We start from the raw sequence: 18,795 nt of genomic DNA, 5'->3' as shown, positions 1-18,795 counted from the left end.
TTATAATAAGGGTCTGCTGCAATAGGACAAGGGAAAACAGTTTCAATCTATGAGAGGAGAAATTTATACTGGACATAAGGAAAACGTTTTCTATAGTAAAAGAAGTGAAGTACTGGCACAGGTTGCCCAGAGAGGTGGTGGATGCTCCAACCCTGGAGACACTCAAGGTCAGACTGGATGAGGCTCTGAAACCTGATGGAGCTGTATGTGTCCCTGCTCACTGCAGGGGGGTTGGATGGGGCTTTGAAACCTGATGGAGCTGTATGTGTCCCCGCTCACTGCAGGGGGGTTGGATGAGGTGCCGTTTAAAGGCCCCTTCCAACTCAAACACCTCTACGATAACTCAAACCTTCAGCTGTATTAATGATCGAACAGGATCAGCCCCCCGCCTCCCCCACAGCCTCCTCCAGCCCCATGGGTCACGCTCCCTCCCGCTGTCGGCTCCGCTCTTCACCTCCCCTGGCTCGGCCTCCATCCCCTCACACTGATGGAGCTGGGCCTGCAGAGCTCTCCCGTGCGAGGGCCGATCCCCCCGCAGTCCCCCAGGGGAGCGCTGGGTGTTGTAGTCTCCACCCGCCGCTCCTCCGCTCAGCGCCAGCGGGCGGTGGGTACCGCGGGACTACACTTCCCGTCGTGCCATGCGGCAGGCCGCCCCCACCCCCGGCCCACGGCCGCCCCCAGCGCAGCGGCACGGGCAGCGCCGCCGGGCCGGATGTTGTTGGGCCGCAGCGCCCCGCGGCCCCGCCATTACCTGGGAGGAGCGGGGTGCGTGTCCCGGTGCCGGCGGAGCGGGGAAGGGGCCGCGGTTCTTCCGCTCTCGAGCGGAGCGAGGGAGGGGGGTGCGGGGATCGGGACGGGGGTCGAGCGATGGGTGAAGGGGGGCGGGGGGGGGGGGGGGGTGCGGGGATCGGGACGGGGGTCGAGCGATGGGTGAAGGGGGGCGGGGGGGAGGAGAGAGGGGCGCGCGCGCGTGGCGGCGACGAGCGGTTGCCATGGCGGCGGGGGGGGGCGGGGATGAAGCTGAGCCCGCCCACGGGCGCGGCCTCCCCTCAGGGCCGGCGGTTCGCTGCCTCCTGTAAGGGGCGGCCCGGGGCTGGGGTGAGCTCGGCAGTGCTACAGGCGATAGGCGGCCGGGATGTGCCGCTAACAGCCCGCGGGCTCGCAGCGAGAAGGGGCGCGGCTTTCCGGCCGGCTGGAAACAAAGGAGAAGCCCTGTGCGCCTGCGGGGGGTGGCGGGTGTGTCCTGTGTGTGTGCCTGCAGGGATCGCGCTTAGATCGGAATGAGGAGCTCGGCTGCTTCCATGGCAGCTGGGGGAGCGGTTTGGAGAAGGGAAATGCACCGCTGTCCTGGGCAGGCACACGGGATGTGGCCTTTGCTATGGGGTTGTGTCACTTCTATGTACGAGATCTAGGGATTTTCCTGTTCCTTGGGCTAAAGCAGCGCCTGATGGCAGCGGATGGCCTTACAGGGCATCATCTGCTGAGGTACGCACCTCTCTGAGGATGTAGTTCCAGAAGGGCAGTCCTGTGCCCGTATTGCCACCAGAAGGGCAGTCCTGTGTCTGTATTGCCACCAGAAGGGCAGTCCTGTGTCTGTATTGCCACAGAAGGGCAGTCTCGCTTGCCCGTTTGCCACCAGAAGGGCATGTCCTGTGCCCGTATTGCCACCAGAAGGCAGTCCTGTGCTCGTATTGCCACCAGAAGGGCAGTCCTGTGCCCGTATTGCCACCAGAAGGGCAGTCCTGTGCCGTATTGCCACCAGACAGGGCAGTCCCTGTGTCCATAGTGCCACCAGAAGGGCAGTCCTGTGTCTGTATTGCCACCAGAAGGGCAGTCCTGTGCCCGTATTGCCACCAGAAGGGCAGTCCTGTGCCCATAGTGCCACCAGAAGGGCAGTCCTGTGCCCAAGCACCAAGGCGTACGATAGTGCCACCAGAAGGGCAGTCCTGTGCCCGTATTGCCACCAGAAGGGCAGTCCTGCCTTCTCCTCTGATCCTGCGTGGGTTTTCCTATTTATTTACAAAGCAATAACCCTGGTGTTGCCATCTGGCATGACACGCCTGCGGTCTGATCCAGCTGACAGCCAGTTATGCCCCTGTAGAAAATAGCTGGCTTTCAGCTGGGCCTGTTCCTGAACGAGGTGATCCAGCAGAGCTGCAGCAAGCACCAGGATAGAGGTGGAGGCAGGAGCCCACTGAGACCACACTGCACTGCTGCAGTCACTCCCTGCTGCCACAGCTCCTGTGTGACAGTGCTGAGAGCATCCTGCTAATAACAGCCTGGTGATGGCTCCCAATGGCAATGTGATCTGTCTGGAAAATGTAAATTGCGATCTTAAGGTAGCAGTGTGAGGTTGTATGTTGCTCTAAGGTTTTCAGAAATGCTATCTGATGCAAGTGGAAGAGCAGGGATTGAAGCTGGATGCTCAGAGCACCACTTAAACAATGCAGCATGTGTTGATGTGTCACTCATAGATGTACATATCCTCCCTGAAAATCGTGTGGAGATTCATAGGCCTTTCTGAGTGTTTTAGAACTGGAGCCAAAACTGTGATGAATTCATAACAGCTGCAGCTCTGGCTTTCCCTTTCCCCAGATTTCTTCAAACTTTCCTGTCCATTACATCAATCCCTGCTGTTCTTTCACATACCCAAAGGCATAGATGCTGTGCGGACTTTGGAGACCCTAAATGCTTCCCTGGGAAAGCAGACATTACACAGCCCTATGCCACCATAATCCATTCTCAGAAGACTTATTGTACCTCGTATCACATTAGACAGCACATTAAACTGCTTTGTCTGAGGCTCATCTGGGAAACTGTGACAGAGGGAAGTTGGTTAGTTAGTCATAACATCTGTATTGTGTGTGTTTTTCCTTCAGTGTTTTCAGTAGTTGAGGCAAGTTGTTCTGCTTCCTAGTGGTGTAGGGTATCCTTGCTCCCTCTTGTCTCCCTTATAGGAGTAGTTGCTGAGCACAGTAGCAATTCCTTGCCACTCTTGTTGGACCTCTCAAAGGGAAGGTCTGTTTTGGGAAGTGTCTGCACAAATCCTAGCCCTGGACATTAAATGTACGTAAGGATTATAGGACAATTCAGGCTGAAAGGAGCTTGGAAGGGCATCTTGTCCAGCCTCTTTCTCACAGTAGAGTTTGTCTGCATGGTCTTTGATATAAGAAATGGCAAAAAGAAGAAGGGCTGACAGCCATTGGGAATTCATAAATTTGCTAATAACGTAAAAGAATGGTAGCCACGAGTGTGATATTTCATTGCTTTTATTGCTGCTGTGATCAGAAAACTCCAGCTTTTCTGGCTGGGGTGATCTAAGAAATATTGCTTCCCTGACCGTCTGTTCTGCCTCTTGACTGAAGATTCTTGCCTCCACAACAGTTGCTGGAATGGAAAGCACTAATGTTTCTAATACATTTTAATATCAAATACGGCATTAAACTGATCTTTATCCACAGTTTGAGCTAATTTTTTGGACATTGTATTAAAACAGCTGGGACTCACGCATGTATTTAATTTCACCAACTGCTGTCTGACAACGCCTGCTGATCTCAGGCAAGGAGAGTGAAGCGAGTTTTTGTGTGAGGGTGACACTACACTGAAATTTCTTCTATAGTTGGTGTATTCTCAGGTCTTACATCTTCTTACTGTCTTGATAAAGGCAGCTTGGGATGAGAGATGATGCTGGCGGTTGTCACTGGCTGTGGTTAGACAGGCTCCAGCTGTAGTGGTGGAGAAGGGCATTACTCACAGCTGAACCCCAGAGACTTATCATGCCCCTTTGCAGTGATCTGCAAATCTGCCAGCTGAGCTGATTGCATGCCCTCTCTCTCTGATTTATTCTAGTCAGTTCAGTCAGAAGCAGGTAGAAATTAATGGAGCTCTTTTGCTGTGAATGTTTGATTTGGTTCAGAAGTGTCTCTTAAGGTAGAATAATTGCAGGTGCTGTCAGGTAAGTTTAAAGCTATTCACAGTTAGGGTCTGTATCAGATTAACAAAACTGGTTTCTAAGTTGATTTGGTTGTTGTTACATAAATTCCATAGACTGTGTCTAACTTAGGTCGCTGGTAGAGGCTCTTAGCACAGAGTATCAGGGAACTTCATTGGTAATCTTCTCCCACACGCTACAGGAAAAGACTGAGAGTGTGGAGTGAGATACCTATGAATTGTGAACTGCCATTTGCTTTTGTCTTCTCTTCCCCTTGCAATTATATTTAACTTGACTACTGGAATTATTATGCCTTTGTAATAATGTTTAATGCTCACGTGCAAACATAACTCTTTACCAAAGGTCTTGTGGGTTACATTGAGAAATGCTGTAATAATAGAAGGTAAAAAACAATAGGGAAGCAATTGAGAAAAGAAGGAGGATGTTACATATTCATGGCCATTAACCTTCTGGGGGAAGTTATGCACGACTTAGTGAAGGCAGCAGTAGATACACACTGTTAATTTCCATACACACATAGTAATTCTTCTCCTGCCTAGATATTTTTATTGGGTGAAATTTATCACGTTGACACATCTACTCATTTCTTTTCTAGGAAGCTCCATCAGAGCCTGAACCTCCAGACAGAGTTTGTGATGGAATAGCAACATAGAAGGATGCAGTCAACGTCTTTCACACAAGGTACATCTCAAATGCCATGGACTGTTTATAAAGAGCAGTTCAAGGGAAAGCAGTTGCTTTTCAAATGAGATTTCCATTCAGTCAGAAAGTAAGTGTAGGCATGGCCACTGGTTATCGTATTTAACCAAACAGCATTTAACTGTTCAGATGTAGACATCTTCTTGTAGACTTGTGTATCTAAATTAGACTTCCTTTAGTTTTAATTCATAGTGGAGAGAGAGAGAGAGGTACTTCCCTCATTGACCAAGTTGGACTGTGTTGTGAATACATTTAATTTTTCCAGTTTTACAGGAGGAGTGAGCGCCAATCACCATGAAATTAGGTGCCTGCCCTGTAGATGCATGAAGTCAGCTGAGAGGAGTGCTATGTAATGTGTCTATTACATTGTTAGAGAGCCCTAGAGAAGGATGCCATGACAATTACAACTAAATTGATTGAAATTATGAAGAACAAGGTAACGTCAGAAGTATAGAAAATGCAGGTAGAAAAAAGGTGGATCTTTCAACTGGGTTGTTGCAAGTCCACAGTAAGCTGGAAAAAATGGTGATTCTGCTTTTATTCTTTAGACAGAAATTAAAATAATTATCAGAAGCCAGGACATTGTGTTTCCTGGTATATTTAATAAGCAAAAGGATTTTGCATCTGCTATAGCATTAACCTTTGGAGAAGGAGTAAGAAAGTAGCTGACAGTAGTCAGAGAGGAGGACTTCAATGGAAACCTAAGAGAAAATGGAGCCCATGAAGTTGTGTGTCAGCAATTGTTACCTAAAAATGGGATAGGAAAATAAAAAGTTTATTCACATCATCCCAGCCCTGTGGTGCCTCACCAGATGGTGTAAGGTGGCAGAGTTCCATGAATTTCGTCTGTGTGCTAAGGCTGACAACCTAGAAGAAGTCTGTGGTACACAGTTAAGCAAAAATTGTTTGTTAGTATAACTCTTCCGTGGTAAAGTGTTGATCTTAGGCTGTGGTGCTAAAGATATGATGCTTCTGGAGTCTGTCCCTCTGCAGTAATTCTGAAAGTTTTTGACCAGTTTCATCTACATTTGACAAAAGGGTGGATGCCTTAATGATAACTGAGTTGCTTTTAGTTTTTAGTAAGTGGTGTGGTAGAAGGAATGGGCCCAGTTGGTGCTTCTGCCGAGTGCAAATTAGGCAGAAATTAAATGTTGAATATTTCACTTGGCAACAAGCTGCCCAGTCAGAATTCTTTAAGTGTCCGACTGCTCCATGCATTCTGCTGCTTGCTGCATCCACCTCTGTGCACAGCCCTGGTTTTATGCATGACCCATAGGCAGCTGTTTTACTGAAGTATGATTGCTGAGGGGAAACAATTACAAAACCATAGGATACCAGCCTTCAGTGGTTTGAACCAAACAGTTATCTCAGTTGAGCCTGTTAACTGAGACATGGCCATAAATTTAGCTCATGCTGGTATATATTATTCTCCTTCTCCTGTCGATACTTCTCTAACTTAGAAGTGGCAGCTTCAAATATGGGAGCAGCTGGACAGCTTTTTACACACTGCTTAGGTGTCCAAACCAGTGGAATAAACAAAGCATAGTCTAATACATATTAATGGCTTGTCCAGCATCTTCGATTTATTAGGCATTTCAGTTCCAGCTCTGCAGCGTGAGATATTAGAAGATGAATTGGCTTTAACAATCCATTCCTGTAAACACATTCATCCAGAACAGAAGATAGCTACATATAAGGAGTGTTCTTCAAAGTATCAGTAATCCTTTTCAGGGTTGTCTTGAACACCCCTTTGAATAATACTGTGATCAATGGCAGTGATGGTGGTTATGTTTGGAACATCTGAGAAACAAATTATGTTCTGGTATTTACGTAAGTATCAGGAATCTGCAGGTCAGGAGTGCAGAAGGTAAGCAAACCAATGGCCATTTGTATTAGAAAAACGGCTTTTGTCATTCATTGATAACTTGTTACCTCCATTTAGCGGTACATAAGCAGTTCTAAGTCACAGAATCACAGAATGACCCCGGTTGGAAGGGACCTCAAGGATCATGTAGTTCCAACCCCCCTGCCTGCAGGGCCACCAAACATACACCTTTACTAGATCAGGTTGCCCAGGGCCCCGTCCAACCTGGTCTTGAACACCTCCAAGGATGGGGCATCCACAACCTCCCTGGGCAGCCTGTTCCAGGGCCTAACCACTCTCCTAGTAAAGAACTTCCCCCTAACATCCAACCTAAATCTTCCCTCTTTCAACTTAAAACCATTTCCCCTTGTCCTGCTATTGTCAGCCCTGAGTGAATAGGAGCAATGTAGTAAATGGCAGAATGTAATTACTAATGAAAATTTAGCCAAAATTACTAATGGACTTTTTAAAAGTGCTTAAGGAGAACAAAAAAAAATTTAAATAAGATATGTCAGTGATCATTTCAGTAATGATGTTTTCCCATCCTGGTCTTCTGGTATGATTATTGTAGGGAATATACTGTGGTTTCCATGTGAACAACTTAATCTGCTTCATATTTTGAGGGAAATAAAATGGGAATCTTTTTTTAACTTTGAAATTTGGGCTGTACTTGCAAGATGTGCATTTGTTAACTGTTCATTTATTTAATAAATGAGAAACACAGTTGTGTCAGTAGAGGGTCAGCGGCACAAAGAACCGTATCTCATAAAAGAACAGACATTGTTATCATAGCTTTGGTTAAACTTATTTTAAATCATTATAGCATCCCATTCACATTCTTGGAGGGAATGTTCACTGCGTGCATTTTAAACACACAACTTAGATGCCTAATTTAGGAGGCTTGTCTCCCCAGATGCCTTGCATAGTTGAAGGAGTGAGAGAGGCTCCTCCAGAGAGCAATTCAGGCTTATGTTAGTGAAGCTTTGGCTCTGAATTATCATCTGGAGGAGCCTCTTCAGCTTTGAGAGCTGTTCTATGCTATTCTTTGCGTCTTTTCCTTGGCAACAAAACTGAGTGAACTAATCTCCACCCCTCAACACTTGCTTATCACTGTCACTTGTGCCGGCACAGCTGTTTATGTGGTGACACTGGCAGCTAGGTTGGTGAAATCATCAGAGTTAAAAGACACTGCGAGAAAGAAGATGTCGCTCATAACACAGACCACACCTCTGATCTGGTTTATTGTCTGACTTTGTAAACTTTTAAACCTGCATGTCTGAGGAAGCGATGGGCTTTAGCAAGAGTCAGAAATGAATTCTTGAACATGGGGACCTGTCTGCTGAATGTACCCCCAGCAACAAGATGTATTCAGCTTCAGGGTTTGAGTTCAGGAGACCGAGTCCTTTGTCAGAATATCATTCTGTTCATGTACGTTATTTTTATAACAGTAGTTTTTCACAAATTTCCTAGAGGTGCTTTTATGGTTTGCATCGCTGTAAGAAACAGATAATCTAACCTTGTATATCTGTTACTTGTGTGAAAACAGCCATGGTTTATTAACAAAACAGCATGTAGGATTTAGAAATGTACCAGGAAAAGGTGTGATAAACTGTGTAAAGAGAGCATATAAGCATATATGAGAGCACGGTGTAGCTACTACCATCAAGCAACTACAATCAAGTTGGAGTAGTCGGAAGAAGTTCACCATCTTTCATCAGACACTAAACACTAAAGGCAATGACTTCTGCACATGAGCGAATTTCCTTAGATTATTTTCAAAACCATTGGAAAGCCTGGCCTTTTGAATGGTGATTCAGTTGACCTCTGTTAGATATATGCTATAGGAAAAAAATGAAGCAGTGCTGTAAGGTCCAGTTTGTCTCCATTGGCTATGGAGGGAGGTGAACTGCCTATGTCAGTTATGAAATAGCTGTGCTGGGCCAACTGAATCCCACCCACGGACAGCAGGGCTGCTCCCCATACATAGCACCACAGACTGCAGGGAATATACTGACCTCTAAAACCACTCACACTTGGCTGCAAGCATGACAGACTAAAATGCCATTTTCTGATCATTAAAAATCACTCCACCTCTAAAGGGATTTGATGCCACCAGTGACCAACGCTCAGACACTTCTGCTGTCTCTTAATGTAGTTAAGACATTTTGTGTTGTTATTGTATTAACTATCATGTTTTAAAAGTGTCCTCTTAAAAAAATTAGGAATGCTGGCCGCAAACCCAATGAGGTGAGAAATTTGTTAATAGGTTTTAATAGTTAATAATTTTTACATGGCATCTTGGGTGCTGCTTTTTAAAGCCCCATAGCCATCAGGATAGATTTCTTAATAACCTGTGAAGAGATTGTTTTGTTATATATTTAACTATGACCTTCTGTAACTTGACCTGGCTAATTGCTTTTTCTGGCTGTAGTCTCACCTCACGGTCCTTCTCCATGAAAGTAAGAATGAAAACATTCATAAAGAATCACTGGCTTGGCCCAAGCTGCAGAGTATTGCTGCCGACTGCTCTGCCTGCACCACATAGCCCTGTACACTGGATCTTATCTGTGTACTTTGTGGTATATGCCTGGTCCTGCAGCAGAATTATTATTTTAATGTATTTTTCAGCTTAGAGTGTGATATGTGAGGGCTGTACAGCATCCTGCCAGAGTGGTGGTGTTATAACTTGACATGTAGTATTATGTGTCCTCTGGTACAAGTGAGGGTGTTTGGAGGAGGGGGTTTGCTGAACCCCTGGGGACAGTGTTGCACAACAACAGGGATCCAAGGATGCCTGTTATGACATTCCAGGCTTTACTGTCTTCTGGGAGTAGTCCTGCAAATGAACTACTTAAGACCCATGCCTTATCTTAAAGTTAAGACCTGTAATCAAAAAGATCACAAGGGAGAGAGCTGACAGCTAAGCAGTGGGGATGATCAGCTTCTCTTGGCTGTGTTGTAGGTACAGTGTTTTAAGTGCCTAGTTTAGTCCTGTGATGGAGTGAAAATGACATAAACACATAGTTTCATACAGGTTAACTGAGTACATACAGTAACTGTAAATAGGCCTTGGAAACAGAAGCAGTTAATATGATATATTGCAAGCACTTTAGCATTTCATGCATACTGCTGAAATAAAGCCACTTACATTCCTGGCTAGTAGCTCTACCTGTGACTCAGAGGAGCTTTGACTGTCTGGCTCTTAGATCTAAAGATGAGATTCTCCTTACTGAGATACCATATAGTTCAATGATAGTCTCAGTAGGAAGGTAGCGGAAAAGTGGAGTAGATTAAATTAATTGTTGTATAGAAGCTTTTCATACATTGCGTGGGATGCTTATATTCTTCATTATACCATATGGTATCCAATTGTAACATGATAAAATTACTAATGCAGGATAATAAATAACATCATGATTATGTGTTATAGGTCCCACCTCATACATGCAAAACAAGTAATTATAGTTGGAGTGAATAATGGAGATTTGACTGTTACATCTAGGAATACATTTAAAAGGACACAATGTTGTTGTTAAAGGCGAGAGTTGTATCTTCTGACTTTACGTATTCAGTAAAGACACCATTTGTGTCTTGTTGCTGAAATAAAGTACTGTTGTGATGCTAGTAGGATTTACATACCATTAAGCCTCTCAGACAAAGAGTAAGGGAAGTGAAAATCTGGAAGTTGGATGAGGGGAGAGTGGAGGTTGTTCTCCATCTTGCCTTTCTCTTATACCTGACCCTGGACTGTTCTTACTCCTGTCCACCGCACTGTAATGGAGATTGTAAGCCAAGGTGACACTAGAGCCCTGGAGCTTCCTCTTTGTTCCATATTACTTGAATTTAAAGTGAACCAGACCAACAGTCCCTGCATGGCCCCGGGTAGTGTAGGTCATCCAGTGACTCCATAAGAGCACTGATATTTCCTGGTACACTTACAATTGCGATGCTCTTATGTTGTTAGTCTGTCACTCAGCGCTAATTTAGATTGAGTAATCCCAATTCGTTCTGTCCTTTCTGATAAATCAGGGAGGTGTGGGGATTAAGTATTGCATTAATTGTTACCCTTTCATGGACTCCTTCCAGTTCACAGCTTTCAAAGGCATGATGGCCACACTCAACAATGAAAATCTAGGGACTCGCTAGGCAGTGTTTACAAGCATAAAGTAGTTTTTGTCTCATCTCTTTCTGTTTTCACTTTCTGTTTTCACTGAGTTTCTACACTTTCCAATTTGTCCAAAGCCACAAAGAAAAATCCAGTGGTTTTGTTTGTGCATACGGCTTAAGGACCTTGGAAGATACCTTCAATACAGAACATTTCACAGGACTACACATTATACCACAAAATGATTATTAGCATGTTAATTTAAAGCATATCACTCTATAGATTAGTTCATAAAGAGGGAGGAAGGAAGATATTTAGCTCCAGACAGCACTTGCAATAGAAGTTGGTTATTTCTCTACAGCATCTTTCCTTTGAAATATCACTAAATGATTTCCAGAGAGAGGAAGAACGTAATGTAATGATCCCTTGCACAGTTCCAACACTTTTCATCAGAGCATCGCAAAGCACTTCAGACAGGCCTGAAAGCTTGTCTGTTCCCCAACTATATCAGTTGGCCTAATAAAAGATATTATATCTTCGCGCACACCTTGTATTGTTTAGCGCTCAATCATTGTTTTACAGATAACTAGAAAGAGGCACAAAGAATCTATGTAGTTTAGTTTCAGACAATGAATTCTGTGGGGTCCCATTTTTCAGTGAGGCTCTAGGCTTTGCAGGATGCATGTTCTCAGATTACGGTCAGGTGTGGAGCAAAGTGTTCGTCCCACTGACATCCATGGCAAAATTCCCATTGATCCGAATAACACTGAAATCATGTGCTAGCATTTCTAACTGCTGCCTGCCAGAATCGACTTCAGACCTGCACATCCTGCCTTATGCGTCACTATTAGTAATGAAGGTTCTGCAGCCCACATCGTGTCTGCCGTTATGTTCTCAAGAAGTGATCAAGACAAGTCTAAATGAAGAATGAGAGACCCCAGCAACGGGAGGGGTCGTTGCACAGTCAGTGTACTTGTTAACAGTCTCCTTGCAGTTACTGCAGATGAATCCATCTGCCTTTTATGCACACACTCCGTGCTGACGAAATGAGCCATATGAGAGCTGTTTGAGTCAGCTTGCACTGACGTGGATGCGTGCTGTCCTCGCTGGCAAGTGTCCCAGGTTACAGGTGTACTGCCAAGACCTCTGCAAAGCCCGTGTCATGTCCCTGCTGTCACATTTGACCTTTTCTGATTAAAAGACAGTCTAACATTTTTGAGCAAATTGAGAGATCTCATCCAGCTTTGTAAGTGCCTAGTTAAGACAGTGCATTCGGCTCTATGGCACCACGTGCAGCTATAAACAAGCGCTGTCTTGAGAAAATAGTCTCAAAGAATAATCTTTCCACTAAAACACTCATGAAGTACGCACTATCATCAGAAGCTGTATGCTATAAGAGAAATAAGCAATTTAAAGTACAGATTATAAGGGAACACAAAGGGAGAAAACGCCTGTGTATGCGGTGTACAGAGGTCCTCTTTTTGCTGTTGAGGATGGCTGAATGCGGTCCTGGTAAGGAAAAAAGGATCATTCTCTCTCCCTTTATTGTCCACTTGTTCCATACTGTAGGAGTCTTCTCAAGCTTACTTGAAGGTATGGCCACCCCGTCCTGGTATATTCTTGATAATTTCTATGTAAATGCTCAGTGAATACTCTGGCTGTTGTGCTAGATGGAGAGAGGGGAGCTGTTGCTCATCTGGCATTTGTTATCTACAGCTGTCTTTCCCTCTTTCATAGTTCTTTCAGGTTATAGATAAGCTAGAGGAAAATAAAAGGAAGTTTTTCATACCACCAGTTTCAATTTGAAGCTGAAGAACTCCAAACTGCTAGTCTCACAAAAACATTCTCATGTCTTTTTGGCTGAATTAAATGTTGGTCTTTCTATTATGTCTTATGAGCTGCTTGTGGATCTTTATATCTCCAATCATTCTCTCCGTGTGTTGGAAAACAATATGTGGGAGTTTCTTTCCGTACCAGATCTTTGTGGGTTACTTGCTAGTAAACTAATTTTATATGACTCAGATTTAAATAATAAAAAGGCTTAACTCCAGCCCAAGAAGAGTTTATTGTCCACAACTGTAGCCTAGAGACAAACCCCAGCACCTTTGGGACTCAGCTGAGGCAGCAATTAGGCAGCATTTTATTGTGATGCAGTGAATACGCAAAAGATGAAGCTGGGCTACTCTTGAGAGCTTAGAAACAAAATTGGCTTCCTGGAGAGAGAACATAAGAAATCTGGCAACCTAAAAATATTTAAAGAGCTTAGGGTTCCCAGGGGAGAATTTCAAGCTATTGAAGTGGAAAAGACTGAGCATTTGCTAAGATTGAAAAAGAAAAAAGGGGAGGGGGCTACATGAAAAACAACAAAGTGTACAGATATATATATATTTTTTACTGTAGCATGTTTCAAAGGGGGAAATATAATAAACCTGAAATCGGTCTGTAGCACAGACGTCAATGCAGTGTTCCAAATCAAACAGCCTTGGTTTGAAAACAGGAGTCAGAAGCTATTTTTTTTCATCTCAGAATTATGAGTGATGGAGGCCAAGAAACCATTAAATGAGGTGAAAGGTCTAGGCTAGAGGGCATCTTGAGCAAGTCTAATGAAGTCATGGTTGCTTCAGTGGCCACATTCCCAAGGGATTTTGCTGTGTCTGTCACTGCTTCTCTGTTCCTCCTCTGGATCTGGCTCCCTGGGCTTTGCTCTTACGTTCCAGGAACCCTGTGTAGCCCTACTCCAGCAGCTCGGTGGCGTGTAGCATCCCCGTGTCAGAACAAAGACACGCGGAACATGATTTAGCTCACCCAATGTTTGATGTCTGTCGTACATACGTTTACCTGTGGGCTGGTCTTGCCTGCCTGTCTTTATTGTCAGCAAAGAGTGGCAGGAGCTTACAAGGCACAATTTAGCTCAACTGAGTGTGAATTTCTAATGTATGCTAAAAGTGCCAATTTATCTGTGACTTAAAATGGAGTCTTAAGGTGATTAACTCACAAATGGATGCCTACAGTTTAAACATCTCCATTTGTTCAATGAACTCTACCCACACAATGAGCATTACTCCAGTGCAGACTATATATTAGGGCTTTCTCTGCTGTGTTTGGGCTTATCCCTTCATACACCTTGTATTTAAGCCTGTATTTAGGACTACAACAAAATAACTGGTTTTGCTTGTGTCCCAGCATGAACAAGTGGACTAGGAGGTGCACAGTGTTTACCTTATTGTCCTGTCCTCTTTGCCACTCTTTCACATTACCTTGACTGCCTCAGCCTTACAGCTCCACTAGTGATTTTGTGTGTCGGAGGCAAGTCTGTCCAACAACAGAAGAAACCCCTGCACCGAGGGACGGAGCCGGATGACTTATCAATGTGGGAGAGCATGCTCTGCTCCTGTGTACCTAAGTAAACTTCATCTGCATAAAGTGTTGATGTCTCTGTTGTGTTGACTTTGACAGAGCAAGCCAGAAGCTGAGAGCAGTCCTTGATTTTTAAATAGTCCCATAAGCCATACCCATCCTGTGCTGAACGCACTCAATTCCTTCCCACAGCCAAGGGCTTCCCTTTCACGTGTTTTATGTCATAGGCTTCTCACTCAGTGATTCCACCACTAACTGAGAGGTTTCTACGCTATGGTTGTGATTTGCAGGACAGATGAAATTTGTTGCTTTTATCATTAATATGGCAGTGTATGGGCCTTGCTTCAGCAACTCCAAGGCTTCCTGCAAGCTGCCTCATATTCCAGGCTTTTATTGAACCATACACACAATGCTGTACGTATTGCAAAGCCACCCTGCTCATCCTGCTCTTGGTTATTGCTAAATTGCCTAGAATTCATCTCTTTTGTTTGTGAGAAATTAGGCACCTCTGGTAAACAATAAACAGCAGGAAAAAGGATGGCATTATCCCATCTGAAGCATACCAGCGTAGCAGCCAGTTTCTGGATACACCATTCACAGAGCAGAAAACAAACTGCTGGCTGGTGTGCAAACGTTACTGCAAACACAGCATTCCCCTGGGAGGCTGAGCTGTAATGTGCACAGACAATGTGGAGCGGTTCTGGATGAGCAGAGGACATGCGTATCACAGCACGTTGCAGAAGGCTGTGGTTCTGGTATGCTGTGGTGTAAGGCCTGATGTGTATTTAAGGCATTTCCTGCTTCAGCAACGTTTGCTAGGAGTCTGATGCACATTTCCTATAATTTCCAGAAGTAAACTTGCAGTCACATCTGTGGGAGAGAGGGAATCAGAGCCTATGGCCAGAACCTGTGTGGAAGCGCACCCTGGCCATGTCAGTGGTGAGGGGCAGTGCACACTGCACAGCTCCCTATGATGCCAAAGAGGGGACATTGCTGAGGAGCTGCTCAAATACGCTCATTCCTGACGGCACCAGGTAACCTGCTTAATGCTTAAAATCCTGTTGCTCTCCAAAAGAAATACGGAGGAGAAACTGTGTGGTGGAGATCAGGCTCAGTGGTATGTGGAAATGCTCAGCATAAGCTATGAAGGGAGCTGGGCATTCCTTAAAGGAGTTTTATTGCTTGCAACAGCCATCTGCAGCCTAAGAGTCAGGGCCTCACACAAGGAATCCAGAGCTGCCTGCCTTTCTGCAGTACACCAGTTCTTTCTGAAAGAGCACTGGCAGAGAAATAACAGATTGCAGCAAGACTGGAGAGAAACAGGTACAATCAGTTGTCATATTGCTGGGTGACAAGAAAAGAAATGTTTTTATGCCTACCGAGATGTGACTAGCTTGTCAGTTATGTAATCTGCTAAATCATGCTGTTGTCATGATCAGTGAGTAGTTTTTACGGCAGCAGACCTTAGCCAGCTTCTTGGCATTAAGGATCTGGGCTGTACTGCACTAAACATTAAGCACAGCTATAGAAAGGACTGAGAATTTTCCATGGATTGTGCTTGTGGCCATGTATTTGGTATTCTTAAATTAACCTGAATTTGAGATATGCAGTGATTTAAAACCAAGCAGACTCTTCTGAAAGTGTTTTCTTGTCAGCGGTGGTGGTGGTTTGGGATTTTGGTTGTTTTTTAGTTGCTTGTTTTATGCTGTATATGTGATATGTAGTTCAGCCAAAACAGGGCTTATATTTTGGTAGACCTGACTGGGGGCCAACCGTGCAAAGCGTGAGATCAGAAAGTGCTTCTTTAGGGCACTTCAGAAGCGCCAACAGTGCTTTGTACTTTTGCTGAGTAGCGCTTTTACCGTCTCAAAGCATTTTACAAACTGAAGTGGTAATCCTGACTCTGCACTAAGAGATACCAGCATTATTTTCATTACAAATAGGAAAAATGAAGAAACAAAAGGGGCGGGGAGTGATTCATGTCTTGTCAGTGGCTGTGACTCCTTTCTCTTGTCCGGATTTTTTGCTCTAAGCACTAGATGTGTTGTTTCTTAGGTGTTATCACCACCATCCTTTAGCTGATGAACAGTGGGGCAGGAAGTAAAATGAATCCGAGTGAGGCCAGTATTCTTCTCAGGAGATATTGATACCAATGGAACTGGAGTAGCTGCTTTGAAATTACTGCAGTCATTAAAGAACAGTATATTTTAGGAAGGAAGGAAGTCTTATGAGCAGAACTCACAAAGACTGATACCAGAGAGTAGCTGGATGACTACATTTTGATTATGGTAATTATTTCTTTCTTCTTTGTGATGTAACAGGGGTTGGTAAATGGCATTATTCTCCTTGTTTTACTGTTGCTTTATTTTGTTCCTGGGAACGCTGTCTCCAGTGAAGCCATTGTTCACTAGGTGCTTTGAAAACACAGTGACACCAGGACCCTGTGACATTCCTGAGCAAGATGTGAAATTAACCAAAATAGGGAAATGGAAGAGGTAAGGTGACTTGCGTCGAGACAATGAAATGAGGTGATACTGCAGGACACAACCCAGATCTCTTGAACACCAGGATACTGTCTGCCTCCCAGCAGCTGTCTGCACAAGCAGACTCAGCTTCTGGAATTACAGGTTCCACGTCGTGGAATAGAGAGAGAAGAAACCAAGATCCCTTCCCAGGCAGAAAGGAGCCCAGACAAAGTGCGTTGAGTGTCAGTGCGGTGGGGAACTGCTGTTTTAGTTCCTGTCATGTGGTTCCGTTGCAGGAGTGACATCCCCTCCAACATCCCTCTCAGCTCTGTTCCCTGCTGTGCTCCTCACTGGCTGCTCCCCATGCTCGTGTCTAAGTGGCAGATGCAACCAGGACATGCCTTTGGGAAATCAGCTCCTCCCTGAATACTCTGTTTGGAGAAGAAGAGGGCTGTGATTATTGCTTCCAGAAGAACTGTAATAGCTATTTACCCACAGCAAGAAAATGTTATTTTTGGGCAAAAGGGAGCTGTAATGTTTTCCTGTTACAGTAGTTGGCAGCATTTCTCTATAGCCCAAACATCTTCCTTAGCGGGATCTTTACTCGTTGCTGTAACTTTACTAGAGGAAGAGAAGTATGTGAATGTTTTTGGAGTTCAGACAAAATATAATGACTGTAGGATAGCTCTAAACATGATTGAATGAAAGAGTGGCAGAGTGGGATCCAGAACCAGGAGCCTGAGCTGAGAGGAGGTGGGTGGTTAAGTGCAGTGTGTATGTACAGTGATTGTCAGAGGACAGGCCATTTGGAATACATACAGTAAGGGTATAGCTTTTGTGGGTTTATCCAGATGTTTTGACTTACTGAATTTGAGTGGTGGCATGGGGAAATGGGAACCAAATGAGTTAGCTGAGACAACTGCATTTGGAGGTCAGCTTCATTGAGTAACCTGAACAAAAATTCCAAGGTGGATTTCATGGAAATACGTAATGAGAAAGTTAGGTAGTGACCTGCCTCTCTTACAGAGCCATCCCGCAACCCTGATTTTCTCTCTCGTTATTATCTTGTCTCTAATCTGTCACAGCTTCAGGGGAAGGTTACTGGAGAGGCTGCTTTGGGTTAACCCTGGTAGAAGGTGTGTTACCCTGCAGCTTCATCCTACAGTGTCCACACAGACTTGAAACAGCAAGGGAGGAACAAGCTCTCCTCGGGGGTCCTGCTCAGCCAGTTGCCAGCGTTTGCCCAGGTTTTCCTTTTTAACAGAGTAAGTGCTAGAGCCTCATTTCCACAACTCCAATGCAGTTGCCTGTGTCACTGGCACTTCACCAGATGCCCTCCTCAGGCATCCACCACAGATACTCTCCCATCATAAACGGCCAGCAGCCTCAAACAACAAGGAAAACCACTTGATTTTGGTCTTCACTTTGTTCCCTCAAGAGAGCAAGCTGCTGGTGCAGGGTGTAGAAGGCAAGGTGTGTGAGGAGCGGCTGAGGCCCCTGTTGTGCTTAGCCCAGAGCAGGGCAGGCTGGTGCTGAGGGAAAGGGGCTGCACCACAGGGCGGTGGGCAAGGAACAGCCTGCACAGGGCAGTGGGCACAGCCCTGAGTGCCGGAGCTCAGGGAGCATTTGGACAGAGCTCTCAGACATTGGAATTGGATTTGGGGTGGTGCTGTGTGGAGCCAGGGGTTGGACTTGATGATCCTTCTGGGTCCCTTCCAACTGGGGGTATTCTATGATTCTATAACCACGATGTTGCAAATGTTAAATCTAGTGCACCAGCATTGAGCTAGTGTGAAAGGCTGAGTGCATAGCTGGATGGTAAAACAGTTAACACCTTAGGCCTACATACCATAGGAAAACCCCTCAGTTACATGTATATCAGATGTATGGCACCATTATGTAACACATGGCTGTTAAACCCCTTTTCTGTATGTTCAAAGGAATGGAGGAATGCATGCATCCCTTCCCAAGGCAGCTGCCTGCTCTAACCCCCCACAGCTTTTGGGGAGGTCTACAAGGTACCTTGGAAGCCCTTATCAGGTGCACAACCTAGCCAGCAAGCTGAACCACACAAAGATTAACTCTACCAAAGGGAGAGGAAGGAGGGAGGATTGCATTGAGACCAATCAGCCCCCGGTGCCGCAGTCTGACCAGCCAAAGAAGCACAAGTGTCAGCACAGAGGGAGCATGGGCATGTGGCTGGGAGAGCTGCCTTTTGGCAGGAGATCAGCAGTGGATCAGCATAGGCTGGTTGTGAAACTGCACATTCCTGTAGTCCCCGAGCTGCCAGAATCAGGAACCAGAGTCATCTGTACTGTAGCCGGATAGTTCTGCAGTGAATGTTGATACCTTG

At 45.2% G+C, this 18,795-nt stretch overlaps 1 protein-coding gene and 1 long non-coding RNA gene across 7 annotated transcripts in view; one reads left to right on the top strand and one right to left on the bottom strand.

The window, feature by feature from the left end:
• The window catches only part of KATNAL1 (katanin catalytic subunit A1 like 1), a 36,146-nt gene extending 35,262 nt beyond the window's left edge, over positions 1-884 (bottom strand). The window contains exon 1 of one of the 2 annotated variants that reach the window (XM_015852009.1): positions 752-884. The gene's annotated coding sequence lies outside the window, so the exon portion shown is untranslated. Of the gene's footprint in view, positions 1-454; positions 564-751 lie in introns of those variants that run through there. The other variant, XM_015852010.2, reaches the window with a different exon arrangement.
• LOC107308251 overlaps positions 655-18,795 on the top strand; it is a 49,903-nt gene continuing 31,762 nt past the window's right edge. For 4 of the 5 annotated variants that reach the window (XR_001552712.2, XR_001552714.2, XR_001552710.2 and 1 more), the window contains exons 1-2: positions 655-765; positions 4,548-4,633. This is a non-coding gene — a long non-coding RNA (uncharacterized LOC107308251). Of the gene's footprint in view, positions 766-4,547; positions 4,634-11,246; positions 16,473-18,795 lie in introns of all 5 variants that reach the window. The other variant, XR_004305968.1, reaches the window with a different exon arrangement.

The sequence above is a fragment of the Coturnix japonica genome, chromosome 1 (genome assembly GCF_001577835.2).
Source record: "Coturnix japonica isolate 7356 chromosome 1, Coturnix japonica 2.1, whole genome shotgun sequence".
Taxonomy (NCBI): Eukaryota; Metazoa; Chordata; class Aves; order Galliformes; family Phasianidae; genus Coturnix; species Coturnix japonica.
This window is presented reverse-complemented; position numbering and strand designations above follow the sequence as displayed.